This window comes from Brachionichthys hirsutus, unplaced genomic scaffold (genome assembly GCF_040956055.1).
Source record: "Brachionichthys hirsutus isolate HB-005 unplaced genomic scaffold, CSIRO-AGI_Bhir_v1 contig_610, whole genome shotgun sequence".
Lineage (NCBI taxonomy): Eukaryota > Metazoa > Chordata > Actinopteri > Lophiiformes > Brachionichthyidae > Brachionichthys > Brachionichthys hirsutus.
In genome coordinates, this window is record NW_027180429.1 from 20,277 (window position 1) to 40,552 (window position 20,276).

The following is a 20,276-nucleotide window of genomic DNA, read 5'->3' on the forward strand; positions in this document are numbered from 1 at the left end:
ACATGTCTCAGAAATCGATCGCTGTCCAAAGGGTCGATAAGTTGCCCACTTACCACATGTGTCCCAAATGAATGGGGGACCAAATGAATGGGGGACCAAATGAATGGGTGTCCAAAGGGTCGATAACTTGTCCACTTACCACATGTCTCAGAAATCGATCGCTGTCCAAAGGGTCGATAACTTGCCCACATACCACATGTGTCCCAAATGAATGGGGGACCCAATGAATGGGTGTCCAAAGGGTCGATAACTTGCCCACTCACCACATGTCTCAGAAATCGATCGCTGTCCAAAGGGTCGATAACTTGCCCACTTACCACATGTGTTCAAAATGAATGGGTGTCCAAAGGGCCACCAAATGAATGGGTGTCCAAAGGGTCGATAACTTGCCCACTTACCACATGTGTCCAAAGGGTCGATAACTTGCCCACTTACCACATGTGTCCAAACTGAATGGGTACCCCAAGGGCCACCAAATGAATGGGTGTCCAAAGGGTCGATAACTTGCCCACTTACCACATGTGTCCAAAGGGTCGATAACTTGCCCACTTACCACATGTGTCCAAAGGGTCGATAACTTGCCCACTTACCACATGTGTCCAAACTGAATGGGTACCCCAAGGGCCACCAAATGAATGGGTGTCCAAAGGGTCGATAACTTGCCCACTTACCACATGTGTCCAAAGGGTCGATAACTTGCCCACTTACCACATGTGTCCAAAGGGTCGATAACTTGCCCACTTACCACATATGTCCAAAGGGTCGATAACTTGCCCACTTACCACATGTGTCCAAACTGAATGGGTACCCCAAGGGCCACCAAATGAATGGGTGTCCAAAGGGTCGATAACTTGCCCACTTACCACATGTGTCCAAAGGGTCGATAACTTGCCCACTTACCACATGTCTCAGAAATCGACTGCTGTCCAAAGGGTCGATAACTTGCCCACTTACCACATGTGTCCAAACTGAATGGGTACCCCAAGGGCCACCAAATGAATGGGTGTCCAAAGGGTCAATAACTTGCCCACTTACCACATGTGTTCAAAATGAATGGGTGTCCAAAGGGTCGATAACTTGCCCACTTACCACATGTCTCAGAAATCAACTGCTGTCCAAAAGGTCGATAACTTGCCCACTTACCACATGTCTCAGAAATCGATCACTGTCCAAAGGGTCGATAACTTGCCCACTTACCACATGTGTCCCAAATGAATGGGGGACCAAATGAATGGGTGTCCAAAGGGTCGATAACTTGCCCACTTACCACATGTCTCAAAAATTGAGCGGTGTCCAAAGGGTCGATAACTTGCCCACTTACCACATGTGTCCAAAGGGTCGATAACTTGCCCACTTACCACATGTGTCCAAAGGGTTGATAACTTGCCCACTTACCACATGTCTCAGAAATCGACCGCTGTCCAAAGGGTCGATAACTTGCCCACTTACCACATGTCTCAGAAATCGACTGCTGTCCAAAGGGTCGATAACTTGCCCACTTACCACATGTGTCCAAACTGAATGGGTACCCCAAGGGCCACCAAATGAATGGGTGTCCAAAGGGTCGATAACTTGCCCACTTACCACATGTGTCCAAAGGGTCGATAACTTGCCCACTTACCACATGTGTCCAAAGGGTCGATAACTTGCCCACTTACCACATGTGTCCAAACTGAATGGGTACCCCAAGGGCCACCAAATGAATGGGTGTCCAAAGGGTCGATAACTTGCCCACTTACCACATGTGTCCAAAGGGTCGATAACTTGCCCACTTACCACATGTGTCCAAAGGGTCGATAACTTGCCCACTTACCACATATGTCCAAAGGGTCGATAACTTGCCCACTTACCACATGTGTCCAAACTGAATGGGTACCCCAAGGGCCACCAAATGAATGGGTGTCCAAAGGGTCGATAACTTGCCCACTTACCACATGTGTCCAAAGGGTCGATAACTTGCCCACTTACCACATGTCTCAGAAATCGACTGCTGTCCAAAGGGTCGATAACTTGCCCACTTACCACATGTGTCCAAACTGAATGGGTACCCCAAGGGCCACCAAATGAATGGGTGTCCAAAGGGTCAATAACTTGCCCACTTACCACATGTGTTCAAAATGAATGGGTGTCCAAAGGGTCGATAACTTGCCCACTTACCACATGTCTCAGAAATCGACCGCTGTCCAAAGGGTCGATAACTTGCCCACTTACCACATGTCTCAGAAATCGACCGCTGTCCAAAGGGTCGATAACTTGCCCACTTACCACATGTCTCAGAAATTGATCGCTGTCCAAAGGGTCGATAACTTGCCCACTTACCTCATGTGTCCCAAATGAATGGGGGACCAAATGAATGGGTGTCCAAAGGGTCGATAACTTGCCCACTTACCACATGTCTCAAAAATTGAGCGGTGTCCAAAGGGTCGATAACTTGCCCACTTACCACATGTGTTCAAAATGAATGGGTGTCCAAAGGGCCACCAAATGAATGGGTGTCCAAAGGGTCGATAACTTGCCCACTTACCACATGTGTCCAAACTGAATGGGTACCCCAAGGGCCACCAAATGAATGGGTGTCCAAAGGGTCGATAACTTGCCCACTTACCACATGTGTTCAAAATGAATGGGTGTCCAAAGGGTCGATAACTTGCCCACTTACCACATGTCTCAGAAATCGACCGCTGTCCAAAGGGTCGATAACTTGCCCACTTACCACATGTCTCAGAAATCGACCGCTGTCCAAAGGGTCGATAACTTGCCCACTTACCACATGTCTCAGAAATCGATCGCTGTCCAAAGGGTCGATAAGTTGCCCACTTACCACATGTGTCCCAAATGAATGGGGGACCAAATGAATGGGTGTCCAAAGGGTCGATAACTTGTCCACTTACCACATGTCTCAGAAATCGATCGCTGTCCAAAGGGTCGATAACTTGCCCACATACCACATGTGTCCCAAATGAATGGGGGACCCAATGAATGGGTGTCCAAAGGGTCGATAACTTGCCCACTCACCACATGTCTCAGAAATCGATCGCTGTCCAAAGGGTCGATAACTTGCCCACTTACCACATGTGTTCAAAATGAATGGGTGTCCAAAGGGCCACCAAATGAATGGGTGTCCAAAGGGTCGATAACTTGCCCACTTACCACATGTGTCCAAAGGGTCGATAACTTGCCCACTTACCACATGTGTCCAAACTGAATGGGTACCCCAAGGGCCACCAAATGAATGGGTGTCCAAAGGGTCGATAACTTGCCCACTTACCACATGTGTCCAAAGGGTCGATAACTTGCCCACTTACCACATGTGTCCAAAGGGTCGATAACTTGCCCACTTACCACATGTGTCCAAACTGAATGGGTACCCCAAGGGCCACCAAATGAATGGGTGTCCAAAGGGTCGATAACTTGCCCACTTACCACATGTGTCCAAAGGGTCGATAACTTGCCCACTTACCACATGTGTCCAAAGGGTCGATAACTTGCCCACTTACCACATATGTCCAAAGGGTCGATAACTTGCCCACTTACCACATGTGTCCAAACTGAATGGGTACCCCAAGGGCCACCAAATGAATGGGTGTCCAAAGGGTCAATAACTTGCCCACTTACCACATGTGTCCAAAGGGTCGATAACTTGCCCACTTACCACATGTGTCCAAACTGAATGGGTACCCCTAGGGCCACCAAATGAATGGGTGTCCAAAGGGTCGATAACTTGCCCACTTACCACATGTGTCCAAAGGGTCGATAACTTGCCCACTTACCACATGTGTCCAAAGGGTCGATAACTTGCCCACTTACCACATGTCTCAGAAATCGACCGCTGTCCAAAGGGTCGATAACTTGCCCACTTACCACATGTCTCAGAAATCGACTGCTGTCCAAAGGGTCGATAAATTGCCCACTTACCACATGTCTCAGAAATCGACTGCTGTCCAAAGGGTCGATAACTTGCCCACTTACCACATGTCTCAGAAATCGATCGCTGTCCAAAGGGTCAATAACTTGCCCACTTACCACATGTGTCCCAAATGAATGGGGGACCCAATGAATGGGTGTCCAAAGGGTCGATAACTTGCCCACTCACCACATGTCTCAGAAATCGATCGCTGTCCAAAGGGTCGATAACTTGCCCACTTACCACATGTGTCCAAACTGAATGGGTACCCCTAGGGCCACCAAATGAATGGGTGTCCAAAGGGTCGATAACTTGCCCACTTACCACATGTGTCCAAAGGGTCGATAACTTGCCCACTTACCACATGTGTCCAAAGGGTCGATAACTTGCCCACTTACCACATGTGTCCAAACTGAATGGGTACCCCAAGGGCCACCAAATGAATGGGTGTCCAAAGGGTCGATAACTTGCCCACTTACCACATGTGTCCAAAGGGTCGATAACTTGCCCACTTACCACATGTGTCCAAAGGGTCGATAACTTGCCCACTTACCACATGTGTCCAAACTGAATGGGTACCCCAAGGGCCACCAAATGAATGGGTGTCCAAAGGGTCGATAACTTGCCCACTTACCACATGTGTCCAAAGGGTCGATAACTTGCCCACTTACCACATGTGTCCAAAGGGTCGATAACTTGCCCACTTACCACATATGTCCAAAGGGTCGATAACTTGCCCACTTACCACATGTGTCCAAACTGAATGGGTACCCCAAGGGCCACCAAATGAATGGGTGTCCAAAGGGTCGATAACTTGCCCACTTACCACATGTGTCCAAAGGGTCGATAACTTGCCCACTTACCACATGTCTCAGAAATCGACTGCTGTCCAAAGGGTCGATAACTTGCCCACTTACCACATGTGTCCAAACTGAATGGGTACCCCAAGGGCCACCAAATGAATGGGTGTCCAAAGGGTCAATAACTTGCCCACTTACCACATGTGTTCAAAATGAATGGGTGTCCAAAGGGTCGATAACTTGCCCACTTACCACATGTCTCAGAAATCGACCGCTGTCCAAAGGGTCGATAACTTGCCCACTTACCACATGTCTCAGAAATCGACCGCTGTCCAAAGGGTCGATAACTTGCCCACTTACCACATGTCTCAGAAATTGATCGCTGTCCAAAGGGTCGATAACTTGCCCACTTACCTCATGTGTCCCAAATGAATGGGGGACCAAATGAATGGGTGTCCAAAGGGTCGATAACTTGCCCACTTACCACATGTCTCAAAAATTGAGCGGTGTCCAAAGGGTCGATAACTTGCCCACTTACCACATGTGTTCAAAATGAATGGGTGTCCAAAGGGCCACCAAATGAATGGGTGTCCAAAGGGTCGATAACTTGCCCACTTACCACATGTGTCCAAACTGAATGGGTACCCCAAGGGCCACCAAATGAATGGGTGTCCAAAGGGTCGATAACTTGCCCACTTACCACATGTGTTCAAAATGAATGGGTGTCCAAAGGGTCGATAACTTGCCCACTTACCACATGTCTCAGAAATCGACCGCTGTCCAAAGGGTCGATAACTTGCCCACTTACCACATGTCTCAGAAATCGACCGCTGTCCAAAGGGTCGATAACTTGCCCACTTACCACATGTCTCAGAAATCGATCGCTGTCCAAAGGGTCGATAAGTTGCCCACTTACCACATGTGTCCCAAATGAATGGGGGACCAAATGAATGGGGGACCAAATGAATGGGTGTCCAAAGGGTCGATAACTTGTCCACTTACCACATGTCTCAGAAATCGATCGCTGTCCAAAGGGTCGATAACTTGCCCACATACCACATGTGTCCCAAATGAATGGGGGACCCAATGAATGGGTGTCCAAAGGGTCGATAACTTGCCCACTCACCACATGTCTCAGAAATCGATCGCTGTCCAAAGGGTCGATAACTTGCCCACTTACCACATGTGTTCAAAATGAATGGGTGTCCAAAGGGCCACCAAATGAATGGGTGTCCAAAGGGTCGATAACTTGCCCACTTACCACATGTGTCCAAAGGGTCGATAACTTGCCCACTTACCACATGTGTCCAAACTGAATGGGTACCCCAAGGGCCACCAAATGAATGGGTGTCCAAAGGGTCGATAACTTGCCCACTTACCACATGTGTCCAAAGGGTCGATAACTTGCCCACTTACCACATGTGTCCAAAGGGTCGATAACTTGCCCACTTACCACATGTGTCCAAACTGAATGGGTACCCCAAGGGCCACCAAATGAATGGGTGTCCAAAGGGTCGATAACTTGCCCACTTACCACATGTGTCCAAAGGGTCGATAACTTGCCCACTTACCACATGTGTCCAAAGGGTCGATAACTTGCCCACTTACCACATATGTCCAAAGGGTCGATAACTTGCCCACTTACCACATGTGTCCAAACTGAATGGGTACCCCAAGGGCCACCAAATGAATGGGTGTCCAAAGGGTCGATAACTTGCCCACTTACCACATGTGTCCAAAGGGTCGATAACTTGCCCACTTACCACATGTCTCAGAAATCGACTGCTGTCCAAAGGGTCGATAACTTGCCCACTTACCACATGTGTCCAAACTGAATGGGTACCCCAAGGGCCACCAAATGAATGGGTGTCCAAAGGGTCAATAACTTGCCCACTTACCACATGTGTTCAAAATGAATGGGTGTCCAAAGGGTCGATAACTTGCCCACTTACCACATGTCTCAGAAATCAACTGCTGTCCAAAAGGTCGATAACTTGCCCACTTACCACATGTCTCAGAAATCGATCACTGTCCAAAGGGTCGATAACTTGCCCACTTACCACATGTGTCCCAAATGAATGGGGGACCAAATGAATGGGTGTCCAAAGGGTCGATAACTTGCCCACTTACCACATGTCTCAAAAATTGAGCGGTGTCCAAAGGGTCGATAACTTGCCCACTTACCACATGTGTCCAAAGGGTCGATAACTTGCCCACTTACCACATGTGTCCAAAGGGTTGATAACTTGCCCACTTACCACATGTCTCAGAAATCGACCGCTGTCCAAAGGGTCGATAACTTGCCCACTTACCACATGTCTCAGAAATCGACTGCTGTCCAAAGGGTCGATAACTTGCCCACTTACCACATGTCTCAGAAATCGATCACTGTCCAAAGGGTTGATAACTTGCCCACTTACCACATGTGTCCCAAATGAATGGGGGACCAAATGAATGGGTGTCCAAAGGGTCGATAACTTGCCCACTTACCACATGTCTCTAAAATTGAGCGGTGTCCAAAGGGTCGATAACTTGCCCACTTACCACATGTGTCCAAAGGGTCGATAACTTGCCCACTTACCACATGTCTCAGAAATCGACCGCTGTCCAAAGGGTCGATAACTTGCCCACTTACCACATGTGTCCAAACTGAATGGGTACCCCTAGGGCCACCAAATGAATGGGTGTCCAAAGGGTCGATAACTTGCCCACTTACCACATGTGTCCAAAGGGTCGATAACTTGCCCACTTACCACATGTGTCCAAAGGGTCGATAACTTGCCCACTTACCACATGTCTCAGAAATCGACCGCTGTCCAAAGGGTCGATAACTTGCCCACTTACCACATGTCTCAGAAATCGACTGCTGTCCAAAGGGTCGATAACTTGCCCACTTACCACATGTCTCAGAAATCGATCACTGTCCAAAGGGTCGATAACTTGCCCACTTACCACATGTGTCCCAAATGAATGGGGGACCAAATGAATGGGTGTCCAAAGGGTCGATAACTTGCCCACTTACCACATGTCTCAAAAATTGAGCGGTGTCCAAAGGGTCGATAACTTGCCCACTTACCACATGTGTCCAAAGGGTCGATAACTTGCCCACTTACCACATGTCTCAGAAATCGACCGCTGTCCAAAGGGTCGATAACTTGCCCACTTACCACATGTCTCAGAAATCGACCGCTGTCCAAAGGGTCGATAACTTGCCCACTTACCACATGTCTCAGAAATCAACTGCTGTCCAAAGGGTCGATAACTTGCCCACTTACCACATGTCTCAGAAATCGATCACTGTCCAAAGGGTCGATAACTTGCCCACTTACCACATGTGTCCCAAATGAATGGGGGACCAAATGAATGGGTGTCCAAAGGGTCGATAACTTGCCCACTTACCACATGTCTCAAAAATTGAGCGGTGTCCAAAGGGTCGATAACTTGCCCACTTACCACATGTGTCCAAACTGAATGGGTACCCCAAGGGCCACCAAATGAATGGGTGTCCAAAGGGTCGATAACTTGCCCACTTACCACATGTGTCCAAACTGAATGGGTACCCCAAGGGCCACCAAATGAATGGGTGTCCAAAGGGTCGATAACTTGCCCACTTACCACATGTGTCCAAAGGGTCGATAACTTGCCCACTTACCACATGTGTCCAAAGGGTCGATAACTTGCCCACTTACCACATGTGTCCAAAGGGTCGATAACTTGCCCACTTACCACATGTGTCCAAACTGAATGGGTACCCCAAGGGCCACCAAATGAATGGGTGTCCAAAGGGTCAATAACTTGCCCACTTACCACATGTGTCCAAAGGGTCGATAACTTGCCCACTTACCACATGTGTCCAAACTGAATGGGTACGCCTAGGGCCACCAAATGAATGGGTGTCCAAAGGGTCGATAACTTGCCCACTTACCACATGTGTCCAAAGGGTCGATAACTTGCCCACTTACCACATGTGTCCAAAGGGTCGATAACTTGCCCACTTACCACATGTCTCAGAAATCGACCGCTGTCCAAAGGGTCGATAACTTGCCCACTTACCACATGTCTCAGAAATCGACTGCTGTCCAAAGGGTCGATAACTTGCCCACTTACCACATGTCTCAGAAATCGACTGCTGTCCAAAGGGTCGATAACTTGCCCACTTACCACATGTCTCAGAAATCGATCGCTGTCCAAAGGGTCGATAACTTGCCCACTTACCACATGTGTCCCAAATGAATGGGGGACCCAATGAATGGGTGTCCAAAGGGTCGATAACTTGCCCACTCACCACATGTCTCAGAAATCGATCGCTGTCCAAAGGGTCGATAACTTGCCCACTTACCACATGTGTTCAAAATGAATGGGTGTCCAAAGGGCCACCAAATGAATGGGTGTCCAAAGGGTCGATAACTTGCCCACTTACCACATGTGTCCAAAGGGTCGATAACTTGCCCACTTACCACATGTGTCCAAACTGAATGGGTACCCCAAGGGCCACCAAATGAATGGGTGTCCAAAGGGTCGATAACTTGCCCACTTACCACATGTGTCCAAAGGGTCGATAACTTGCCCACTTACCACATGTGTCCAAAGGGTCGATAACTTGCCCACTTACCACATGTGTCCAAACTGAATGGGTACCCCAAGGGCCACCAAATGAATGGGTGTCCAAAGGGTCGATAACTTGCCCACTTACCACATGTGTCCAAAGGGTCGATAACTTGCCCACTTACCACATGTGTCCAAAGGGTCGATAACTTGCCCACTTACCACATATGTCCAAAGGGTCGATAACTTGCCCACTTACCACATGTGTCCAAACTGAATGGGTACCCCAAGGGCCACCAAATGAATGGGTGTCCAAAGGGTCGATAACTTGCCCACTTACCACATGTGTCCAAAGGGTCGATAACTTGCCCACTTACCACATGTCTCAGAAATCGACTGCTGTCCAAAGGGTCGATAACTTGCCCACTTACCACATGTGTCCAAACTGAATGGGTACCCCAAGGGCCACCAAATGAATGGGTGTCCAAAGGGTCAATAACTTGCCCACTTACCACATGTGTTCAAAATGAATGGGTGTCCAAAGGGTCGATAACTTGCCCACTTACCACATGTCTCAGAAATCGACCGCTGTCCAAAGGGTCGATAACTTGCCCACTTACCACATGTCTCAGAAATCGACCGCTGTCCAAAGGGTCGATAACTTGCCCACTTACCACATGTCTCAGAAATTGATCGCTGTCCAAAGGGTCGATAACTTGCCCACTTACCTCATGTGTCCCAAATGAATGGGGGACCAAATGAATGGGTGTCCAAAGGGTCGATAACTTGCCCACTTACCACATGTCTCAAAAATTGAGCGGTGTCCAAAGGGTCGATAACTTGCCCACTTACCACATGTGTTCAAAATGAATGGGTGTCCAAAGGGCCACCAAATGAATGGGTGTCCAAAGGGTCGATAACTTGCCCACTTACCACATGTGTCCAAACTGAATGGGTACCCCAAGGGCCACCAAATGAATGGGTGTCCAAAGGGTCGATAACTTGCCCACTTACCACATGTGTTCAAAATGAATGGGTGTCCAAAGGGTCGATAACTTGCCCACTTACCACATGTCTCAGAAATCGACCGCTGTCCAAAGGGTCGATAACTTGCCCACTTACCACATGTCTCAGAAATCGACCGCTGTCCAAAGGGTCGATAACTTGCCCACTTACCACATGTCTCAGAAATCGATCGCTGTCCAAAGGGTCGATAAGTTGCCCACTTACCACATGTGTCCCAAATGAATGGGGGACCAAATGAATGGGTGTCCAAAGGGTCGATAACTTGTCCACTTACCACATGTCTCAGAAATCGATCGCTGTCCAAAGGGTCGATAACTTGCCCACATACCACATGTGTCCCAAATGAATGGGGGACCCAATGAATGGGTGTCCAAAGGGTCGATAACTTGCCCACTCACCACATGTCTCAGAAATCGATCGCTGTCCAAAGGGTCGATAACTTGCCCACTTACCACATGTGTCCAAACTGAATGGGTACCCCAAGGGCCACCAAATGAATGGGTGTCCAAAGGGTCGATAACTTGCCCACTTACCACATGTGTCCAAAGGGTCGATAACTTGCCCACTTACCACATGTGTCCAAACTGAATGGGTACCCCAAGGGCCACCAAATGAATGGGTGTCCAAAGGGTCGATAACTTGCCCACTTACCACATGTGTCCAAAGGGTCGATAACTTGCCCACTTACCACATGTGTCCAAAGGGTCGATAACTTGCCCACTTACCACATATGTCCAAAGGGTCGATAACTTGCCCACTTACCACATGTGTCCAAACTGAATGGGTACCCCAAGGGCCACCAAATGAATGGGTGTCCAAAGGGTCGATAACTTGCCCACTTACCACATGTGTCCAAAGGGTCGATAACTTGCCCACTTACCACATGTCTCAGAAATCGACTGCTGTCCAAAGGGTCGATAACTTGCCCACTTACCACATGTGTCCAAACTGAATGGGTACCCCAAGGGCCACCAAATGAATGGGTGTCCAAAGGGTCAATAACTTGCCCACTTACCACATGTGTTCAAAATGAATGGGTGTCCAAAGGGTCGATAACTTGCCCACTTACCACATGTCTCAGAAATCAACTGCTGTCCAAAAGGTCGATAACTTGCCCACTTACCACATGTCTCAGAAATCGATCACTGTCCAAAGGGTCGATAACTTGCCCACTTACCACATGTGTCCCAAATGAATGGGGGACCAAATGAATGGGTGTCCAAAGGGTCGATAACTTGCCCACTTACCACATGTCTCAAAAATTGAGCGGTGTCCAAAGGGTCGATAACTTGCCCACTTACCACATGTGTCCAAAGGGTCGATAACTTGCCCACTTACCACATGTGTCCAAAGGGTTGATAACTTGCCCACTTACCACATGTCTCAGAAATCGACCGCTGTCCAAAGGGTCGATAACTTGCCCACTTACCACATGTCTCAGAAATCGACTGCTGTCCAAAGGGTCGATAACTTGCCCACTTACCACATGTCTCAGAAATCGATCACTGTCCAAAGGGTTGATAACTTGCCCACTTACCACATGTGTCCCAAATGAATGGGGGACCAAATGAATGGGTGTCCAAAGGGTCGATAACTTGCCCACTTACCACATGTCTCTAAAATTGAGCGGTGTCCAAAGGGTCGATAACTTGCCCACTTACCACATGTCTCAAAAATTGAGCGGTGTCCAAAGGGTTGATAACTTGCCCACTTACCACATGTGTCCAAAGGGTTGATAACTTGCCCACTTACCACATGTCTCAGAAATCGACCGCTGTCCAAAGGGTCGATAACTTGCCCACTTACCACATGTCTCAGAAATCGACTGCTGTCCAAAGGGTCGATAACTTGCCCACTTACCACATGTCTCAGAAATCGATCACTGTCCAAAGGGTCGATAACTTGCCCACTTACCACATGTGTCCCAAATGAATGGGGGACCAAATGAATGGGTGTCCAAAGGGTCGATAACTTGCCCACTTACCACATGTCTCAAAAATTGAGCGGTGTCCAAAGGGTTGATAACTTGCCCACTTACCACATGTGTCCAAAGGGTTGATAACTTGCCCACTTACCACATGTCTCAGAAATCGACCGCTGTCCAAAGGGTCGATAACTTGCCCACTTACCACATGTCTCAGAAATCGACTGCTGTCCAAAGGGTCGATAACTTGCCCACTTACCACATGTCTCAGAAATCGATCACTGTCCAAAGGGTCGATAACTTGCCCACTTACCACATGTGTCCCAAATGAATGGGGGACCAAATGAATGGGTGTCCAAAGGGTCGATAACTTGCCCACTTACCACATGTCTCTAAAATTGAGCGGTGTCCAAAGGGTCGATAACTTGCCCACTTACCACATGTGTCCAAAGGGTCGATAACTTGCCCACTTACCACATGTCTCAGAAATCGACCGCTGTCCAAAGGGTCGATAACTTGCCCACTTACCACATGTCTCAGAAATCAACTGCTGTCCAAAGGGTCGATAACTTGCCCACTTACCACATGTCTCAGAAATCGATCACTGTCCAAAGGGTCGATAACTTGCCCACTTACCACATGTGTCCCAAATGAATGGGGGACCAAATGAATGGGTGTCCAAAGGGTCGATAACTTGCCCACTTACCACATGTCTCAAAAATTGAGCGGTGTCCAAAGGGTCGATAACTTGCCCACTTACCACATGTGTCCAAAGGGTCGATAACTTGCCCACTTACCACATGTGTCCAAAGGGTTGATAACTTGCCCACTTACCACATGTCTCAGAAATCGACCGCTGTCCAAAGGGTCGATAACTTGCCCACTTACCACATGTCTCAGAAATCGACTGCTGTCCAAAGGGTCGATAACTTGCCCACTTACCACATGTCTCAGAAATCGATCACTGTCCAAAGGGTTGATAACTTGCCCACTTACCACATGTGTCCCAAATGAATGGGGGACCAAATGAATGGGTGTCCAAAGGGTCGATAACTTGCCCACTTACCACATGTCTCTAAAATTGAGCGGTGTCCAAAGGGTCGATAACTTGCCCACTTACCACATGTGTCCAAAGGGTCGATAACTTGCCCACTTACCACATGTGTCCAAAGGGTCGATAACTTGCCCACTTACCACATGTCTCAGAAATCGACCGCTGTCCAAAGGGTCGATAACTTGCCCACTTACCACATGTCTCAGAAATCAACTGCTGTCCAAAGGGTCGATAACTTGCCCACTTACCACATGTCTCAGAAATCGATCACTGTCCAAAGGGTCGATAACTTGCCCACTTACCACATGTGTCCCAAATGAATGGGGGACCAAATGAATGGGTGTCCAAAGGGTCGATAACTTGCCCACTTACCACATGTCTCAAAAATTGAGCGGTGTCCAAAGGGTCGATAACTTGCCCACTTACCACATGTGTCCAAACTGAATGGGTACCCCAAGGGCCACCAAATGAATGGGTGTCCAAAGGGTCGATAACTTGCCCACTTACCACATGTGTCCAAACTGAATGGGTACCCCAAGGGCCACCAAATGAATGGGTGTCCAAAGGGTCGATAACTTGCCCACTTACCACATGTGTCCAAAGGGTCGATAACTTGCCCACTTACCACATGTGTCCAAAGGGTCGATAACTTGCCCACTTACCACATGTGTCCAAAGGGTCGATAACTTGCCCACTTACCACATGTGTCCAAACTGAATGGGTACCCCAAGGGCCACCAAATGAATGGGTGTCCAAAGGGTCAATAACTTGCCCACTTACCACATGTGTCCAAACTGAATGGGTACCCCTAGGGCCACCAAATGAATGGGTGTCCAAAGGGTCGATAACTTGCCCACTTACCACATGTGTCCAAAGGGTCGATAACTTGCCCACTTACCACATGTGTCCAAAGGGTCGATAACTTGCCCACTTACCACATGTCTCAGAAATCGACCGCTGTCCAAAGGGTCGATAACTTGCCCACTTACCACATGTCTCAGAAATCGACTGCTGTCCAAAGGGTCGATAACTTGCCCACTTACCACATGTCTCAGAAATCGATCACTGTCCAAAGGGTCGATAACTTGCCCACTTACCACATGTGTCCCAAATGAATGGGGGACCAAATGAATGGGTGTCCAAAGGGTCGATAACTTGCCCACTTACCACATGTCTCAAAAATTGAGCGGTGTCCAAAGGGTCGATAACTTGCCCACTTACCACATGTGTCCAAAGGGTCGATAACTTGCCTACTTACCACATGTCTCAGAAATCGACCGCTGTCCAAAGGGTCGATAACTTGCCCACTTACCACATGTCTCAGAAATCGACCGCTGTCCAAAGGGTCGATAACTTGCCCACTTACCACATGTCTCAGAAATCAACTGCTGTCCAAAGGGTCGATAACTTGCCCACTTACCACATGTCTCAGAAATCGATCACTGTCCAAAGGGTCGATAACTTGCCCACTTACCACATGTGTCCCAAATGAATGGGGGACCAAATGAATGGGTGTCCAAAGGGTCGATAACTTGCCCACTTACCACATGTCTCAAAAATTGAGCGGTGTCCAAAGGGTCGATAACTTGCCCACTTACCACATGTGTCCAAACTGAATGGGTACCCCAAGGGCCACCAAATGAATGGGTGTCCAAAGGGTCGATAACTTGCCCACTTACCACATGTGTCCAAACTGAATGGGTACCCCAAGGGCCACCAAATGAATGGGTGTCCAAAGGGTCGATAACTTGCCCACTTACCACATGTGTCCAAAGGGTCGATAACTTGCCCACTTACCACATGTGTCCAAAGGGTCGATAACTTGCCCACTTACCACATGTGTCCAAAGGGTCGATAACTTGCCCACTTACCACATGTGTCCAAACTGAATGGGTACCCCAAGGGCCACCAAATGAATGGGTGTCCAAAGGGTCAATAACTTGCCCACTTACCACATGTGTCCAAAGGGTCGATAACTTGCCCACTTACCACATGTGTCCAAACTGAATGGGTACCCCTAGGGCCACCAAATGAATGGGTGTCCAAAGGGTCGATAACTTGCCCACTTACCACATGTGTCCAAAGGGTCGATAACTTGCCCACTTACCACATGTGTCCAAAGGGTCGATAACTTGCCCACTTACCACATGTCTCAGAAATCGACCGCTGTCCAAAGGGTCGATAACTTGCCCACTTACCACATGTCTCAGAAATCGACTGCTGTCCAAAGGGTCGATAAATTGCCCACTTACCACATGTCTCAGAAATCGACTGCTGTCCAAAGGGTCGATAACTTGCCCACTTACCACATGTCTCAGAAATCGATCGCTGTCCAAAGGGTCGATAACTTGCCCACTTACCACATGTGTCCCAAATGAATGGGGGACCCAATGAATGGGTGTCCAAAGGGTCGATAACTTGCCCACTCACCACATGTCTCAGAAATCGATCGCTGTCCAAAGGGTCGATAACTTGCCCACTTACCACATGTGTCCAAACTGAATGGGTACCCCTAGGGCCACCAAATGAATGGGTGTCCAAAGGGTCGATAACTTGCCCACTTACCACATGTGTCCAAAGGGTCGATAACTTGCCCACTTACCACATGTGTCCAAAGGGTCGATAACTTGCCCACTTACCACATGTGTCCAAACTGAATGGGTACCCCAAGGGCCACCAAATGAATGGGTGTCCAAAGGGTCGATAACTTGCCCACTTACCACATGTGTCCAAAGGGTCGATAACTTGCCCACTTACCACATGTGTCCAAAGGGTCGATAACTTGCCCACTTACCACATGTGTCCAAACTGAATGGGTACCCCAAGGGCCACCAAATGAATGGGTGTCCAAAGGGTCGATAACTTGCCCACTTACCACATGTGTCCAAAGGGTCGATAACTTGCCCACTTACCACATGTGTCCAAAGGGTCGATAACTTGCCCACTTACCACATATGTCCAAAGGGTCGATAACTTGCCCACTTACCACATGTGTCCAAACTGAATGGGTACCCCAAGGGCCACCAAATGAATGGGTGTCCAAAGGGTCGATAACTTGCCCACTTACCACATGTGTCCAAAGGGTCGATAACTTGCCCACTTACCACATGTCTCAGAAATCGACTGCTGTCCAAAGGGTCGATAACTTGCCCACTTACCACATGTGTCCAAACTGAATGGGTACCCCAAGGGCCACCAAATGAATGGGTGTCCAAAGGGTCAATAACTTGCCCACTTACCACATGTGTTCAAAATGAATGGGTGTCCAAAGGGTCGATAACTTGCCCACTTACCACATGTCTCAGAAATCGACCGCTGTCCAAAGGGTCGATAACTTGCCCACTTACCACATGTCTCAGAAATCGACCGCTGTCCAAAGGGTCGATAACTTGCCCACTTACCACATGTCTCAGAAATTGATCGCTGTCCAAAGGGTCGATAACTTGCCCACTTACCTCATGTGTCCCAAATGAATGGGGGACCAAATGAATGGGTGTCCAAAGGGTCGATAACTTGCCCACTTACCACATGTCTCAAAAATTGAGCGGTGTCCAAAGGGTCGATAACTTGCCCACTTACCACATGTGTTCAAAATGAATGGGTGTCCAAAGGGCCACCAAATGAATGGGTGTCCAAAGGGTCGATAACTTGCCCACTTACCACATGTGTCCAAACTGAATGGGTACCCCAAGGGCCACCAAATGAATGGGTGTCCAAAGGGTCGATAACTTGCCCACTTACCACATGTGTTCAAAATGAATGGGTGTCCAAAGGGTCGATAACTTGCCCACTTACCACATGTCTCAGAAATCGACCGCTGTCCAAAGGGTCGATAACTTGCCCACTTACCACATGTCTCAGAAATCGACCGCTGTCCAAAGGGTCGATAACTTGCCCACTTACCACATGTCTCAGAAATCGATCGCTGTCCAAAGGGTCGATAAGTTGCCCACTTACCACATGTGTCCCAAATGAATGGGGGACCAAATGAATGGGTGTCCAAAGGGTCGATAACTTGTCCACTTACCACATGTCTCAGAAATCGATCGCTGTCCAAAGGGTCGATAACTTGCCCACATACCACATGTGTCCCAAATGAATGGGGGACCCAATGAATGGGTGTCCAAAGGGTCGATAACTTGCCCACTCACCACATGTCTCAGAAATCGATCGCTGTCCAAAGGGTCGATAACTTGCCCACTTACCACATGTGTTCAAAATGAATGGGTGTCCAAAGGGCCACCAAATGAATGGGTGTCCAAAGGGTCGATAACTTGCCCACTTACCACATGTGTCCAAAGGGTCGATAACTTGCCCACTTACCACATGTGTCCAAACTGAATGGGTACCCCAAGGGCCACCAAATGAATGGGTGTCCAAAGGGTCGATAACTTGCCCACTTACCACATGTGTCCAAAGGGTCGATAACTTGCCCACTTACCACATGTGTCCAAAGGGTCGATAACTTGCCCACTTACCACATGTGTCCAAACTGAATGGGTACCCCAAGGGCCACCAAATGAATGGGTGTCCAAAGGGTCGATAACTTGCCCACTTACCACATGTGTCCAAAGGGTCGATAACTTGCCCACTTACCACATGTGTCCAAAGGGTCGATAACTTGCCCACTTACCACATATGTCCAAAGGGTCGATAACTTGCCCACTTACCACATGTGTCCAAACTGAATGGGTACCCCAAGGGCCACCAAATGAATGGGTGTCCAAAGGGTCAATAACTTGCCCACTTACCACATGTGTCCAAAGGGTCGATAACTTGCCCACTTACCACATGTGTCCAAACTGAATGGGTACCCCTAGGGCCACCAAATGAATGGGTGTCCAAAGGGTCGATAACTTGCCCACTTACCACATGTGTCCAAAGGGTCGATAACTTGCCCACTTACCACATGTGTCCAAAGGGTCGATAACTTGCCCACTTACCACATGTCTCAGAAATCGACCGCTGTCCAAAGGGTCGATAACTTGCCCACTTACCACATGTCTCAGAAATCGACTGCTGTCCAAAGGGTCGATAAATTGCCCACTTACCACATGTCTCAGAAATCGACTGCTGTCCAAAGGGTCGATAACTTGCCCACTTACCACATGTCTCAGAAATCGATCGCTGTCCAAAGGGTCGATAACTTGCCCACTTACCACATGTGTCCCAAATGAATGGGGGACCCAATGAATGGGTGTCCAAAGGGTCGATAACTTGCCCACTCACCACATGTCTCAGAAATCAATCGCTGTCCAAAGGGTCGATAACTTGCCCACTTACCACATGTGTCCAAACTGAATGGGTACCCCTAGGGCCACCAAATGAATGGGTGTCCAAAGGGTCGATAACTTGCCCACTTACCACATGTGTCCAAAGGGTCGATAACTTGCCCACTTACCACATGTGTCCAAAGGGTCGATAACTTGCCCACTTACCACATGTGTCCAAACTGAATGGGTACCCCAAGGGCCACCAAATGAATGGGTGTCCAAAGGGTCGATAACTTGCCCACTTACCACATGTGTCCAAAGGGTCGATAACTTGCCCACTTACCACATGTGTCCAAAGGGTCGATAACTTGCCCACTTACCACATGTGTCCAAACTGAATGGGTACCCCAAGGGCCACCAAATGAATGGGTGTCCAAAGGGTCGATAACTTGCCCACTTACCACATGTGTCCAAAGGGTCGATAACTTGCCCACTTACCACATGTGTCCAAAGGGTCGATAACTTGCCCACTTACCACATATGTCCAAAGGGTCGATAACTTGCCCACTTACCACATGTGTCCAAACTGAATGGGTACCCCAAGGGCCACCAAATGAATGGGTGTCCAAAGGGTCGATAACTTGCCCACTTACCACATGTGTCCAAAGGGTCGATAACTTGCCCACTTACCACATGTCTCAGAAATCGACTGCTGTCCAAAGGGTCGATAACTTGCCCACTTACCACATGTGTCCAAACTGAATGGGTACCCCAAGGGCCACCAAATGAATGGGTGTCCAAAGGGTCAATAACTTGCCCACTTACCACATGTGTTCAAAATGAATGGGTGTCCAAAGGGTCGATAACTTGCCCACTTACCACATGTCTCAGAAATCGACCGCTGTCCAAAGGGTCGATAACTTGCCCACTTACCACATGTCTCAGAAATCGACCGCTGTCCAAAGGGTCGATAACTTGCCCACTTACCACATGTCTCAGAAATTGATCGCTGTCCAAAGGGTCGATAACTTGCCCACTTACCTCATGTGTCCCAAATGAATGGGGGACCAAATGAATGGGTGTCCAAAGGGTCGATAACTTGCCCACTTACCACATGTCTCAAAAATTGAGCGGTGTCCAAAGGGTCGATAACTTGCCCACTTACCACATGTGTTCAAAATGAATGGGTGTCCAAAGGGCCACCAAATGAATGGGTGTCCAAAGGGTCGATAACTTGCCCACTTACCACATGTGTCCAAACTGAATGGGTACCCCAAGGGCCACCAAATGAATGGGTGTCCAAAGGGTCGATAACTTGCCCACTTACCACATGTGTTCAAAATGAATGGGTGTCCAAAGGGTCGATAACTTGCCCACTTACCACATGTCTCAGAAATCGACCGCTGTCCAAAGGGTCGATAACTTGCCCACTTACCACATGTCTCAGAAATCGACCGCTGTCCAAAGGGTCGATAACTTGCCCACTTACCACATGTCTCAGAAATCGATCGCTGTCCAAAGGGTCGATAAGTTGCCCACTTACCACATGTGTCCCAAATGAATGGGGGACCAAATGAATGGGTGTCCAAAGGGTCGATAACTTGTCCACTTACCACATGTCTCAGAAATCGATCGCTGTCCAAAGGGTCGATAACTTGCCCACATACCACATGTGTCCCAAATGAATGGGGGACCCAATGAATGGGTGTCCAAAGGGTCGATAACTTGCCCACTCACCACATGTCTCAGAAATCGATCGCTGTCCAAAGGGTCGATAACTTGCCCACTTACCACATGTGTTCAAAATGAA